Here is a 14,622-nt window from a genome sequence, read left to right as displayed (position 1 = left end):
CCTGAAGTTCAACAGAGGCAAGTGCAGGGTCCTGCCCCTGGGGAGGAATAACCCCATGCAGCAGGACAGACCTGGGGCTGACCTGCTGGAAAGCAGCTCTGCCGAGAAGGACCTGGGAGTGCTGGTGGACAACAAGTTAAGCATGAGCCAGCAATGTGCCCTTGTGGCCAGGAGGGCCAATGGTATCCGGGGGTGCATGAGGAAGAGTGTTGCCAGCAGGTGGAGGGAGGTGATCCTGCCCCTCTCCTCAGCCCTGGGGAGGCCTCACCTGGAGTCCTGTGTCCACTTCTGGGCTCCCCAGGACAAGAGAGACATGGCACTACTGGAGAGCAGGTCCAGCGGAGGGCTACAAAGATGATTAGAGGGCTGGAGCATCTCTCCTATGAGGAAAGGCTGCAAGAGCTGGGCCCGTTGAGCCTGCAGAAGAGAAGACTGAGAGGGGATCTCATCAACGTCTACAAGTATCTGAAGGGAGGGTGTTGAGAGGATGGGGCCAGCCTCTTCTCCGTGGTGCCCAGCAACAGGACAAGAGGCAATGGGCACAAACTGAACCTCAGGAAGTTCCATCTGAACATGAGGAAAAGCTTCTTGACTGTGAGGGTGACAGAGCACTGGAGCAGGTTGCCCGGAGAGGTTGTGGAGTCTCCTTCTCTGGAGATATTTAAAACTCGCCTGGACGTGATCCTGGGCAACGTGCTCTAGATGCCCATGTTTGAGCAGGGGGGTTGGACTAGATGATTTCCAGAGGTCCCTTTCCAGTCTTGGCCATTCTGTGATTCTGTGACCTAAATATTTTTAGTTCAGTATTGGCTGATGCTTTGGCTGTAATTGCACTAGTGTGCTGCTGGAGAACAAAAATGAGGGCCCTGCCATCACAAACCACCCTTTCCCATCAGGAGGAGGAACACAGCAGCAGCTGAGAAATTCATCTATGCCGGAGAGCTGGTGTGGAGAACCCAAAGATTATGATGCAAATTAGAAGATATGCCCTGCATGCTATGTGTATTTCCATTCTAGCATAGCCTTTCATCAGAACTGAGCATAGGTATTATAGGGTTAGCTATGCAATGAGATGCAGTTGTCTCCAGATCTCCAGATTTGCGGGGTTTTGTGTTTGTGCCTTGGCAGATGGTTTATGGTAGATAGTTAGGTTTATGGTTTATGGTTTATGGTTTATGGTTTATGGTTTATGGTAGTTAGTTAGGACAGTTGTCCTGTGGGAGAGTTTGTTAGTGCAAGAGCTGGTTCCCTGTGGTACAAGATGGGGGTCACATTAAGAAAAGGATCTAGGCAAGCATTGAAGGGGCTAGGTATAGAGGACACATGTTCATCCCTCCCCCATTCCTAATTTCACTAGATACCTAAGAATAGCCAAATTGAGAGTCAGGAGAGCAAGAACAGGTAGGACAGGTCTGCTGTGCCTGTGGCTTTTTCATGTGCCTGCACCCAGGAGAATGAGAGGTATTGCATGCCCCTCCATCATAAGCCCCTGCTAATGATTCCTTCTGCCCGGAGGACATGGTCGGGATCGATGGAGGGTCAGCCATTAGACATACATTTCCCAATGCCCAGCATAGCACATGGGGTCAGGGAGCTAATCATCACTCCTATCTTGCCTGCCTCGCTGCGGTGTCCAGCCTAGGGCAATTGGAGGTGCATTAAAGATTAAACAAGAGGTGGGGGGTCTAGTGAGTGTGCTGGAGTAATTCCAGGGTGGGTGGGCAGTGGTTGGCCCAAGCAAGTGGATTTCTGCTGCAGCGGCCCATACCTTAGATCTTTCAGCCAAACAAACCAGCGGCTTCTCTGTTGAGACAAAAAATGCCTCCAGCTAAAATTCCACTATCTGACCTCAGAAGGGCTCCAGCTGCTTCTGCCACCAACATAGCAGCTAGAAGAAGAGTTTTAAAGAGATTGGCCATGGCGAAACAGAAATCCAGTCTTTCAGAGGGCCTGGCAAGACAGGGCCTTCCTGTTCCTAGCTCCCCTCTTTCAGCAGAAACACAGACACAGCATGGGTGCAGCTTTGGCTAATCTCAGTCAACTTTTTGTTACATGCCAGCACTATGACATGATTATTTACTGAAGGATCTGTTTACCTCTTCTTTGCTGGGAGGAGTCAATATCTCATTCAACATCTTCATTCCTAATGCCTCCAACCTCTAAAATCAGTTCATTGCACCTCCTGTTCCTTCTGAAGTAAAAACATTTTCATGGAAATAGGAAAATACCTCACATCTGGGATGTGCTTAGTGGCACAGTGGCTTGTCCCATGTCTCTGAATACACTGGTGTCAGTCTCTCAGGTGATTTAGGCAGGATGTTCACACACCCTTCTTCTTTGCAGAGTTAATCAGTGCTGCACTAACGTGTCTATTTTGACTTCAGTGGTCATGCCAGTCATTCATATCTAGCTTGGGTAACTATGAATTATCACAAGTACCTTTGCCTTCAGAGACTGTAAAGCTTGATTTTAAAAAGCTCTGGCACTGAGTGAAATAGGAAAGCAGTACATCTGACACTTATCAATACCATTTGGAACTGTGTGGGCTCAGGAAGCAGTGCTGGCTGGCTATCATCGTGCAGACCCTACTCTTTGGTTCCCCAAAACCACAGCTCAAATTCACAATCATCATTGTAGAATTAGCAAAAGAAGAGCAGGGGAAGTGATTCATGCAGAATAATGTGCTGAATCAGAGGCACAGCCATGAGGAAAATGCAGGACTCCCCTTTCCCTCTGATAAACATTAAAAACTGTCCACTTCAGGGATACTGAGTTTCAAGGCTTACCATCCAGTCAAAGGTCTTTCCTACAAAATCCTGACACAGCAGGGGCTCTTTGCCAGAGCTTCCTCAATTAGCAGTTCAATGCCCTCACCTGAGCTAGCTACTCTATTGTCAGTAGACCCCTCAAGGGATGACTGCTTTCTAAAATGGGCCAAATGAATTGCCCTGAGCCTCTTTTCTTCATTGACTATAAACAAAGCCTAAGGACTTGGACTTGACATCTAACAGTTCAGTTCGGGAAATGGTATGAATTGTCTTTGTGGTCTCAGGCCCTGGATACTCACCTGCATGCTCCACTTGCTGGCTGGGGTAAGGTTTTCAATTGCATTAGATTATATGAACTGAAACAAATTTTAGCCATGTGGATCACCTAGGCTTGCTTCTGATCATGGCACTTCATTCTTTTTGGCCAGACTCTGCTGTAAAGCTTCCTCACAGCAGACTTTTGTCCAGGTTTGCTATTGACAGAAGAGCAATTTAGCATGTGGGCTGCAGTTGCTGTTCTTATGAACTGAGCATTATGTATTTCATGTGATACATAGGAAGTGTTATTCATTTACTGGAACTATGCTTTTATCAAATCAGTTTCCTATTGCATTTCACCCTTCATTGCACTGGCAGTTCATTCTTTTAACAAGGCTGTTTCTATTCTTGAAAGTTTATTCAAGAGGTCTCATAATTTTACCATGAAATATAGCACATTTCCTTTTCTTTTTAGAAATCTGTTCCAAACATCCTTAAATTCTGGAGAGCTTGGAGCAACAGTGGATTAACTTATCATGAGGTTAAAAGATAGTAAACAGGACTTCACTAGAATAGTCCCTAATTTCTCTTTGAGATGAATCTGTTTTTCTTACTTTTATTTTTAAACGCTTTTACCTGTTAGATTTTGTTTTCTGTTTCCTATTTTAGCCTTTGTTTCCCCAGTTCCCCCAACAGATCACCCTTTCCCCAATCCTAACTTGCACTGGACGTTAGCTCCTGAGTCTCTTTGTAAAATTCTGCTTAAACCTCATAAGAGAGATTCAGACAGTACTGAACAAACTGTGCAATGCCCATTTTGAGGTCTTAGGTCAAGCACAATCCCAAATACAGGAAATGTGAGGAGCGGGCTGCCTACAAAGCAAGATAAGTATAAGAGTAACTAACCAGGCAACAGACAATGTTAGAGCAAAGAGGTGAGGATTAATTCTACCTCTTTTAAGGAAATGGCGTAGACAGGTCATGGGGAGATTGCTGAATCGATAGACAGTCAGAAAAGGAATCAGTGACTGGAGTCAAAAGCCAAGGATCAAACCGTAAATTATTTTACAGCTTCCAGTAGCTCATTGTGAATTGGTAACAGTAATGCCCCTGCTGCAAGTGTTTGTTCATCAAGCATGGAGGCAAAGTTGCAGGAAGGGCAAATTTGGCCCAGGTACTAGTGAGCCCTCTGTACCTCTGCTGGCTTGAGGCCCTGAGCAGGCCTCTTAGCGCATCTGCAGTGAGAGCACATCTGGGGCCTGGCTATTTTGTAGGGGCTTTTATGACTGCTTTTGAGATTCTCAGCTCTCTCCTCCCAATCATTTACAGATTGTAATTTGTTCCAGGCTTTTTGGTTAATTAAAAAAAAGATCTCTTCGAACAGTCAGTGGTCTGGGTGGTGGAGTCAGCTGTGTGGGCAAGAACTTAGCATGGGAGGTTTCAAGACAGGGAGGTTAGGTATATTTTCATCGAGTAAGAACGGATGAATGGGTGTTTCTTTGTTTGTTTTAAACTTAAAGATAGATGATGGACCAACTTGGCGGAGAGCAGCACATGGAAGATGGTGTGGGTGGACTTCAATTCTGGCAGCCAAGCCTTACCTAGTAAATATATCCTGTGGATCTTAATCTATGTATTTCTTGCAGTTCTTCTTCACCTGTGTCTTCCCAGACCTCCTAAACAGTGCATCAGATTAACAGAAAGGGTGGGGGGGAAGGAGAGATGCCTCTGAATCCACAGGTGAAAACTACATTTGGAATAAAAACCTGGTTTACTAATACTAATAGTATTGACACCTGGGAGACACCTCTAGCTACAGGCCTCCAACTAGATTCTGTGCCACTGACCACAACCCTCTGAGCCCTGCCATCCAGCCAGTTCTCTAACCCGCACTTCCTGAGTTTACCTACGAGGAGGTGATGGGAGACAGTGTCAAAAGCCTTGCTGAAGTCCAGGGAGACAACATCCACTGCTCTTGCCTTATCTATTCAGCCAGTCATCCCATCATAGAAGGCTAGCAGGTTGGTCAAGCCTGATTTCCCTTTGGTGAATCCATGCTGACTACTCCGGATGCCCTTCTTGTCCTCCACGTGCTTAGTGAGGACCTCCAGGAGGAGCTGTTCCATCACCTTTCCAGGGCTGGAGGTGAGGCTGACAGGCCTGTAGTTTCCTGGCTCCTCCTTCTGGCCGTTTCTGAAGACTGGAGTGACATTGGCTTTCTTCCAGTCCTCAGGCACCTCTCCTGTTCCCCAGGACCTTTCCAAGATGATGGAGAGTGGCCTAGTGATAACATCCGCCAGCTCCCTCAGCACTCGGGGGTGCATCCCACCGGGGCCCATGGATTTGTAGATGCTAGGTTTGCCCAAATGATCTCTAACCCGATCCTCCTCAACCAAGGGAGAGTCTTCCTTTCTCCAGGCTCTCTCTCTTGTCCCCAGGGTCTGGAATTCCCCAGGACTGGCCTTAGCAGTGAAGGCTGAAGCAAAGGCAGCATTCAGCAACTCTGCCTTCTCTAGCGCCTTCGTTACCAGGGCACCCGCCCCATTCAGCAGCAGGCCCACGTTTTCCCTAGTCTTCCTTTTGCTACTGATGTATTTGAAGCAGCCCTTCTTGTTGTCCTTGACATCCCTTGCCAGATTTAATTCCAAATGGGCCTTGGCCTTCCTTCTTGCATCCCTGCACACTCTGACAACGTCCCTCTATTCCTCCCAAGTGGCCAGGGAGTTCCTTGCTCATCCATGCAGGTCTCCTGCCCGCTTTGCTGGACTTCTTACTCAGGGGGATGCACTGATCTTGAGCCTGGAAGAGGTGATCCTTGAATATTAACCAGCTTTCTTGGACCCCTCTTCCTTCCAGGGCCCTGCCCCAGGAGATTCCCCTAAGTAGGTCCCTCAAGAGGCCTAAGTTAGCTCTCCTGAAGTCCAGGGTTGCAGTCCTATTCATTGCCCTGCTCCCTCCTCGTAGGATCCTGAACTCCACCATCTCATGGTCACTGCAGCCAAGGCTGCCCCCAACCTTCACATCTCCAACTAGACCCTCTCTGTTTGTTAGTACAAGGTCTAGCAGCGCACCTCTCCTTGTTGGCATCTCCACCACCTGGGTCAAGAAATTATCATCAATCCTCTGCAGGAACCTCCTGGACTGTTTGTGTCTAGCTGTGCTGTCTTCCCAGCAGATGTCAGGGTGGTTGAAGTCCCCCCAGGAGAACCAGGGCCTGTGATCGTGAGGCTACTTCCAACTGTCTGTAGAAGGCCTCATCAACAACTTCCTCTTCCTGATCAGGTGGCCTGTAGTAAACCTCCACAACAGTGTCCAGTCACCCCAGACCTTTTTGGTCTCATGCTTTAGAATCTGCATCTTTCTTCTCTTTGATTTGTTTGATATTTAAACAATCAAATTCATCACTTAGGATTAGCAATGCAGGTTGGGTAGTTACCTTACCAGTCACAACTTTTTAAGTGACTATGTGACAAGCTGTATCTCCTCGAGGATTGCCTTACAGAATCCCAAAAAGACAACGGGGTTGACCCTGCAGCCAAGCCAGACTGGCTAGAGTTAGACTTTCAAGGGACACAAGGGTAGAAAATTGTATCCCATTCATAGGCTGAGTGTCCCATCTGCCCTGGGGAGAGGGCTGCTCCCAAGGTGGTCTTCTCTTTCAATCTAAATCTCTTCAGTCACTCTGGAGGTTGAGCTTTCTGAAGGCTTAAATGAATTCTTATTGACAATGTTGGAAAAACTCAATGAGGGTGGAAGATAGCCCAGCAACAAGTGCTCCTAACTTGCTTACCCTTCCCAAGCGCCAGGATGCTCATAGGTGAAATTAACTGAACAGCACAGAGGTAGCCTGAGACAAGACCACTTCTTCACCTGCAATTCAGACTCATACTCTAAGACTTCTCCAGAGATGTGCATGCCTTACTAATGTTAATGGGAATTAAAATTTGTGTTAAGGTAACGTCTGGAGGCCTCATCTCAGCGTGGGCATCTTTGTACTGTGCTGCTGCAGGGGGGGTCCTGCATGTGCTCACAAATATGTCAACAATGGAGCTAGAAAGATGACATTGGACTCCTGAGTCACAGGCCAGAGGTCTCCCGTGCCACAGAGGATAGGATGGTCATGTTGCATGTCCCCCTGAAAACCTTTCCTTGGATGCCAGGGGCTGAGAGTTGGGGAGGGCATGGGTTTATCTCTGCAAAAACAACCTGATGTGACATGCTTCTATCTCTCCTGCAGAAATCTCATTTGACCTTGCGCTATGAGCCACAGACTAACCCTCCTGTTCAAACCTGACCCTGCTCTTGCCACACCCTGAGCACGAGGAAATGTGAAACATAACACTGGCAGCTCTGGTGCCTGATGTGTGTCACCCTTCCCCTTCAGCAATTCTCCCATCCTTTCCAGAGCCAGGGTGGGAGAAGAGCCCTCTGTCCTCCAGAACACCTGCACAAGCTGTGGCTCTCGGAGCCTCCGGGCACGCAAGGCAAGCCAGAGAGCAGTTCAGCACAGAGGAGGGGGAAATATGTTTAAGGACATTTTTAAATAAAAATCTACTGGTTTCAGGTGACCTCAGGGTGTTTATGGATAGCGGGGAGGGGATCATTTTCCCCCTCTCCCAAGGTAGTGACATAACAGTCACAACTTGGAGCTGAGGAAGCTGCTAATCTTTATTTCTCTGTCCTCCATGCTGCTGGACTTATCCAGGCAAACAGGCAAGAGTCTGCTGTCAAACATGGTTGGGAAAGGGTTTCCTGTCTCATTTTCCCTTGTCTTCTGGCTTCTGCTCTCCCTGTGGGTCTCCTCTGCCCATAACCGGGTGATGCTCCAGTTTTTTTAATCATAGTCTTGCTGCTCTTTTTCCTTTCCTTCCTTTCTTCCTCTCCGTCTTTAGACCTGCTGAATTCAGGGAGGGGTAAAAGGATTAAACACTGGGAGAACTTGTCCCTGAATTGAAAAAGAGGGAGTGAAATCAAAACAAGCCTTGATTTTGAACTGTCACTGGGTTACACAAAAGGGATAGGTACCTTTTTACACCCCCCCCCCCCCAGCTCTCAGAGGCCAGGTGACTTTCTGATGGGAATTGAAGTGACTGTACAAGTGCTTGAACTTACATCCTGCTAACAGCTCTTCACAAGACATGTACAAGTCTCACTATCTGGAGAGCAGTGCCCTGCAGGCAAGCACAAACCAAAGTTGTAGCCCCAAAGGGAGCTAGGGGACCAACAACTGCTCTCCCTAAACTCATATAATATCTCTTTCTCTGCATGGTTGAGCAGCCTTCTTGCAAGGTATGGCTGGATTTGGCCCTGCTTACCCTGCTAACCCCAGCCATGCCTACATGCTCCCAAGGTATTTTTGAACTGGAGCTTGCCTGGGGCACTGCAATGCTATGAATAACTTTCCTACTAAAAGCAAGAGGGGATGGGGAAATGGAAGAGGCAGGTGGGTTTTGGCCAGAGCAGCACAAAGAAGGAAGGATAAAGAATTTGGGTTGAATAAGGGATGGGGGAGGGAACAGAAACTGAAGAAAAAGCAAAGTATGGCTAGAGACGTTGGAGGAAAGCCAGCAAATCAGGTCGGATGGCAGTCAAGAAGAAGGTGGTATGGAGGCAGCTACATGGGTTTGTATCTCTACAAGAAGATCAGGCCAGCTGAGCACCACAGGAGAGCCCTTCCAAGGGCAAACAGATGACTCAAAAGAATAGTTGATTTAGTAGGTAAGTGCTGAATCCATGAAGACCTCCTCTAGGGAACATTTCAGTAGCATACAGTGTTGTCTTGATCAGCTTCTGCATCCTGCCCATACACAGAATCGTGTCATCAAACTTTTCAGGATCAGAGACCTGCAAAACTCCTAAGGACAAACACCTGAAGCAGTGTGCATAGCTGGAAGTGTGGAAGTGATGGAGATGGGGAGGGAAATGCAGCAAAAGTAGTTTTGCACAGGCATCTGCAATGTTTCTACCTAAGCAGGGTCTATTGAGGTGCAAAGCAGCTGAAATGTGAGAACACACATGCCTCTACAGATGGCATTGCACCTGACACTAAAGCTAGTCTTCTAGCTAGAAACATGATGTGCTGGGATTGTGATCTAAGATCAATTCCCAGCTGCTCGTTGTGATCTAGGAAAGTACTTCGCAGCATTTAAAAAAAGATACTGAAATATAAGTGCTCTGCTGTGCATTCAATTAAAAGCATCCTTTTAGGTAGTACATCTCAGTTCCTCAAGGTATCTAAAATAAGGCTAGCATCACAGCAGTTTTAACATACCAGTTGGAAGGGACCTTTCCTAGGTTATCTTGGGACTTATTTTCTGCATCCAGAATGTTTCACTAACAGTTATTGACAGTACCATCAATGGCCAATAGTCCCAAGGCATCAGCATCTGTAGACCTGATATGCTACTCACAGATACAAAAAGTAGAAGAATCTCCAAAGTGCTTTGGAAAGCATTTGTGACACTGGATTAAAAATCAACAGAGAGAAATGTAAGTTCAGGGAAAAAATATGCACCTAGCTAGGAGTACCAGTAGGTACAGAGAATTATTGACATGCATCTACCTACAGACAAAAAGGAATACAAAGTTTTCAGAAATGTATACTTTACTGGGTATTTCTACCCAATTTGGCTACCAAAATTCCTCATCTAAGGACCTTAATATATCAAATGAATAACATGGGATGCTGATAGGAATGGGTAGTTTAGCTAGGAGGTGACAAAGATGACACCGTCCAACACTGTCAGCTAAGGTTTCTAATCAAAGCCCTGGGACAGCATGAGTGTATGCAATTAAGAGAGTATTGCTAGGTCCAGAAAATCCTACAAAATATATGTTTTACATTTCAAAACAAGTCTTGGCAGAAACTTTTTACAAAGTCTTTGAGACAATTGCAAAAGAAAGATATTAGCAAGCATATCCCAGGTTGCAGAAGCTATTCTCCCAGGCACAGTTATATGATTTACAACTAACATAATCTTGGAAAGACCTGGCAGTAATCCACAATGGCTGGGGTTATTTTGCCCTAAATTTAGTCAATATATATTGTCTCCCTTGGGAGATGCCTGTTTCTTTCTCTTGACTGACTGCCCTGTGACTTGCTCGTATTTACAGCTCAAGCTTTCAAGTGTCTAAGGTTAAGTTGGAAATCTGAGCAAGACTGAGATAGAGTGAAAACTAACATCTGAAGCATGTACATATGTCCACAAATGCATCTCGGTCCTGGGCAGGATGTGATTTGCCATTAAAGAAACCAGAGCACAAAAGGAAGCTTTGCAAAAGTACTACAAGTCAGTAAGGTTTTCTAGATGAGACAGGCAGGTCTCCAGCTAAGTGTCACCTCTTTTACCCCTACATCACAGCATGAATGCTGGCAATGAAGACGCTATAGGATCAAGTGATATTTCAGTAACCAGGATGATACTGTGAGCACAGCAAAGTCATGCCAAGGACACATAACTCATACTTTATGGCTGTCATTGGAGGGAATGTTTGATTTGAGCAATTGTTTAGATGCAGTTGTGGATGAAAAGGAAAAATTACTTGGCTGGGCATTGCCAGAGACATACTCATTGCTGGTAATATCCTTGACACAAAACAGGAAAATTATTTGTTTATTGGTGCTGTTTATTAATTGCTTGCTCTGAACTGCTTCATCTCCCAAAGTGCTGGGTCATTGACCATCCATAATGCCACCTAGGGAAGCAATCTGGCCTAGCAGAGAGCAATCTGTCAGGAAAAGTATGTCCTGCATTTTCTATATCTCGGATGACTTGCAAGCTACCTTGTACTATTTGTGGCTGAGACACCTGCTACTCTCTTCATTACTGAGAGTAGTTCCTTCAAAGAGCTTGCTGGAGGTCTTGGTTACCGGGGAGAGAGATGATGGGCTGGCCGAGAGCTACAACAGCACATCTGCCGCAAACCTAGCACATCTCCAAATGACCCAGGAGGCCTGCTTGGCCCTGATGGTCCAGTGTTTCTCCGTCCAGTAAGACGGAGGATTTTCAGCATGGCTGCACAAATAAGCAGGCATCCTACTTGCCTCATTTGCCAGAAGCTCTTTCCCATGACATTTTAATCCCCACTGCAACAGGAACAGGCAGCACAAGGAGGTTTCACTGCACCCACTCAGCACAGAGAATGCACAACCCCTCCGCCCTGTGTACTTTCAATAGAACTGAGAAAACAAATACTTCAAATTACAATTAGCCCAGATAACGGGACAACAGGAATGGATGAACCCAGGAAAACTACCTGGCTTGCTAAGGGCTTGGCTTGACCTTGTGTGACCAGGCTCTGTGCTGTCTGGCACTGCTAAGGAAGGATGGTATATCTCGCCATATTCTGCCACCCAATTCTCCACCAGTGCTGCTTTCTTCTCGGACAATTTCCTATCGCAGCAAGATATGAGGTTTGCATTTAGTCCCTGGCTCTGGACCCAGCAGACCCACTACCTTTTGGTGCCAGGAAAATGCTGACAGGCAAAAAATATGCTATTAGGATATGCTCAGGGCCAAGTTTTGGGACAGATCCAGGCTGCAGATGACTTAAAACTACACAAGGCCAAAGCCTGCCTCTCCTCATCATCTCTTCTTCATCTGTCTGAGAGCTGATTCCTTGCTTTCTCTGTGCAGTGCTGCTGAGCATCCAAGAAAAGTGTGGTAGCCTCTCCTGTTTCATATGATAATAGAGGCAAGCTAGGAAGGAGCTCATACCACATCCTGGCACAGACTGCTCAGAACATTGCCAGGTCAGCACTTTTCATCTGCTGAGAAGGTTAAGTAGGTACCACTGCCTCACTGGATAAGGGGAAGTGCTAGCTGGGGACAAATGGGGATGCAGCACAAGTGTCCCCATGAAGCCACAAGAAAGGCTAAGAGAAGCATCTCCCCAAGAAGTCATACCTTACTTTTCTAGGAAGAAGCCAAAGAGGCTACTATATGACAGCTGTGTAGCTCTCCATAAACTTCTAGGGATGGGGCTTACCCCGTTTCAGTAGTGCTGTTTTGCTTGGGCCATTGCTGTGAAAACCAGGCTGGCCCAAGCCCTCCTGCATGCTGGTGCTTATGACAGATAGACATTCCCAACACTAGGCTAGTGTCAGATCTGCTCCCCTTATCTCATCCAGTCCCCAAGAAAATGCCACCAGCCTTGTGAAGTTTGTCCACAGAGAGGTATCGCTTGTTTTATGCTTCCTGAGAAGCAGATTTTTGCATGGACTGTGCTAGAAGTGGAAGCCATTCTGGTATGCAGACAAGCTATGCCTGTGGCAGACCTCAGGAGATACCAGGGACTGCCAGATAAGTAGGTTAGGGCAGAGGCTTGGGAGAGGACCCATGAATGTCTTGCATTATTTACCCTCCCCAATGAACTGGCAAACTTTAACCTAGAGGGACCCAGTTACTCTGAACTGTGTTTCTGGCATATTCACCTCAGTAGCTTCTGAGGAGCAAGACAGCTCTGTGTGGAGCTTTTGGAACTGGGCAACAACTGTGCTCATCTTTAACAGGCCAGTGTTGAAGCCCGGAAGTGATGTGGAGGAGCTAAAGAGAGAGCTAGTGACAGGGAGGAGGGATGGGGCAACAAGATCCATGTGTTACTGGTAGTGGCCAGTAATCAAATGCAAACCACAGTGTGAGGTAGCTCTGCTGTAGCCCACAATTGGCAGCTCTGGGCCGTGCTGGGGCCTGGGCAGTTGCACGCATTGGCTGTGGACTGTGTTGAGCCTTGATCACAACAGCTGACCACACTTCCTATATGGCTTAGCTTGGCAAGTGCATCAGACACAAGCCATGGCCAAGATCTTCTGCGGTCACTGTTGAGCAACACAGTGGTATGAGGTGCCCCCTTGCCGTGGTGGCCTGCTGCCAGACCAAGGTCTGGGGGGAGCTATTTGGGATCACCCCTCTCAGCCGTTGGTCAGGCCTGTCAGAGCCAGCAGCTTCCATCTGCCTAAACTGAAGGACAAGAGGAGGCCCTAGTCTGGTATAATCACTGCAGCGCAAAACAGGCTCTGACAGTAGCTCTGCATGTCATGCTTGCCTGCAAAGGCTGAACTGGCATTCCTCAACGGCCCATGGGCTTCCCTCAGACAAGCCGCCTTGTCTACCCAAGGAAAGAGTCTGGGGAGGACAGGGCATGCACAGTCTTTCAGACAGACCACATTTTGTACCAGTGAGATCTGTCCAGTTTCCCAGTTCCACAAACAGCCCCATCCAAATAGCTGACAGAGGAGCACCAGCAGCATCAGGGTAGAACCGAGCAATGAGGCACATGAACTCCTCCAGTCTGTTTTGCTGCTGCAAGAAATAAGCCTGACATGCTTTTGATGACATTCAGCTCACTAGCATCATATATCTTGAGCAGAAACACGCCCATCCGAGCTCAGCCAGCCTGGGCATCCCTTACTGTTGGATGGGCAGAAATGGATGTTTCTGGAGCAGAGTTTGGCTCCTATTAAAGTTATCTTCTGGGGAGGCTGCGCACAAAGGAGAACAGAAGGAATAATGCTGATGTGCCAGTGGAAGAATAGAGTTATTCGATGTTATAATTGTTATATGTTATGTAAGTGAGGCACGTGTGTCTTTGCCGACAGGTTGGCCAGCCTGGTAAGGAGGGCTTTAAACTAGGCAAGATGGGGGAAGGGGAGATTTACAGAGACAGGATAGTCTGTAAAATGCCACTCAAGTCAGGATGTCTCCAGTGGGTGCACGCTGCCAGGGGAGTCAGCATGGAACATGGCTATGGAGGATCCTCTTGCACCTCTCCTGAGAAACCTACATGCTTCCTTTCTCCCATCCACAAATCCATGGGGCCCGGTGGGATGCACCCCCGAGTGCTGAGGGAGCTGAGGGAGCTGGCGGATGTTATCACTAGGCGACTCCCCATCATCTTGGAAAGGTCCTGGGGAACAGGAGAGGTGCCTGAGGACTGGAAGAAAGCCAATGTCACTCCAGTCTTCAGAAACGGCCAGAAGGAGGAGCCAGGAAACTACAGTCCAGGAAGGTGATCCGGAGTAGTCAGCATGGATTCACCAAAGGGAAATCAGGCTTGACCAACCTGCTAGCCTTCTATGATGGGATGACTGGCTGAATAGATAAGGCAAGAGCAGTGGATGTTGTCTACCCGGACTTCAGCAAGGCTTTTGACACTGTCTCCCATCACCTCCTCCTAGGTAAACTCAGGAAGCGTGGGCTGGATGAGTGGCCAGTGAGGTGGCTTGAGAACCGGCTGGATGGCAGGGCTCAGAGGGTTGTGGTCAGTGGCACAGAGTCTAGTTGGAGGCCTGTAGCTAGCAGTGTCCCCCAGGGGTCAGTCCTGGGTCCAGTCTTGTTCAACTTATTCATCAATGACCTGGAGGAAGGGACAGAGTGCACCCTCAGCAAGTTTGCTGGGGATAGGAAACTGGGGGCACACCAGAAGACTGTGCTGCCATTCAGAGGGACCTGGACAGGCTGGAGAGTTGGGCGGAGAGGAACCTCCTGAAGTTCAACAGAGGCAAGTGCAGGGTCCCGCCCCTGGGGAGGAATAACCCCATGCAGCAGGACAGACCTGGGGCTGACCTGCTGGAAAGCAGCTCTGCCGAGAAGGACCT

The sequence above is a fragment of the Struthio camelus genome, chromosome 25, assembly GCF_040807025.1.
Source record: "Struthio camelus isolate bStrCam1 chromosome 25, bStrCam1.hap1, whole genome shotgun sequence".
NCBI classification, from domain to species: domain Eukaryota; kingdom Metazoa; phylum Chordata; class Aves; order Struthioniformes; family Struthionidae; genus Struthio; species Struthio camelus.
Note: the sequence above shows the minus strand (reverse complement) of the source record.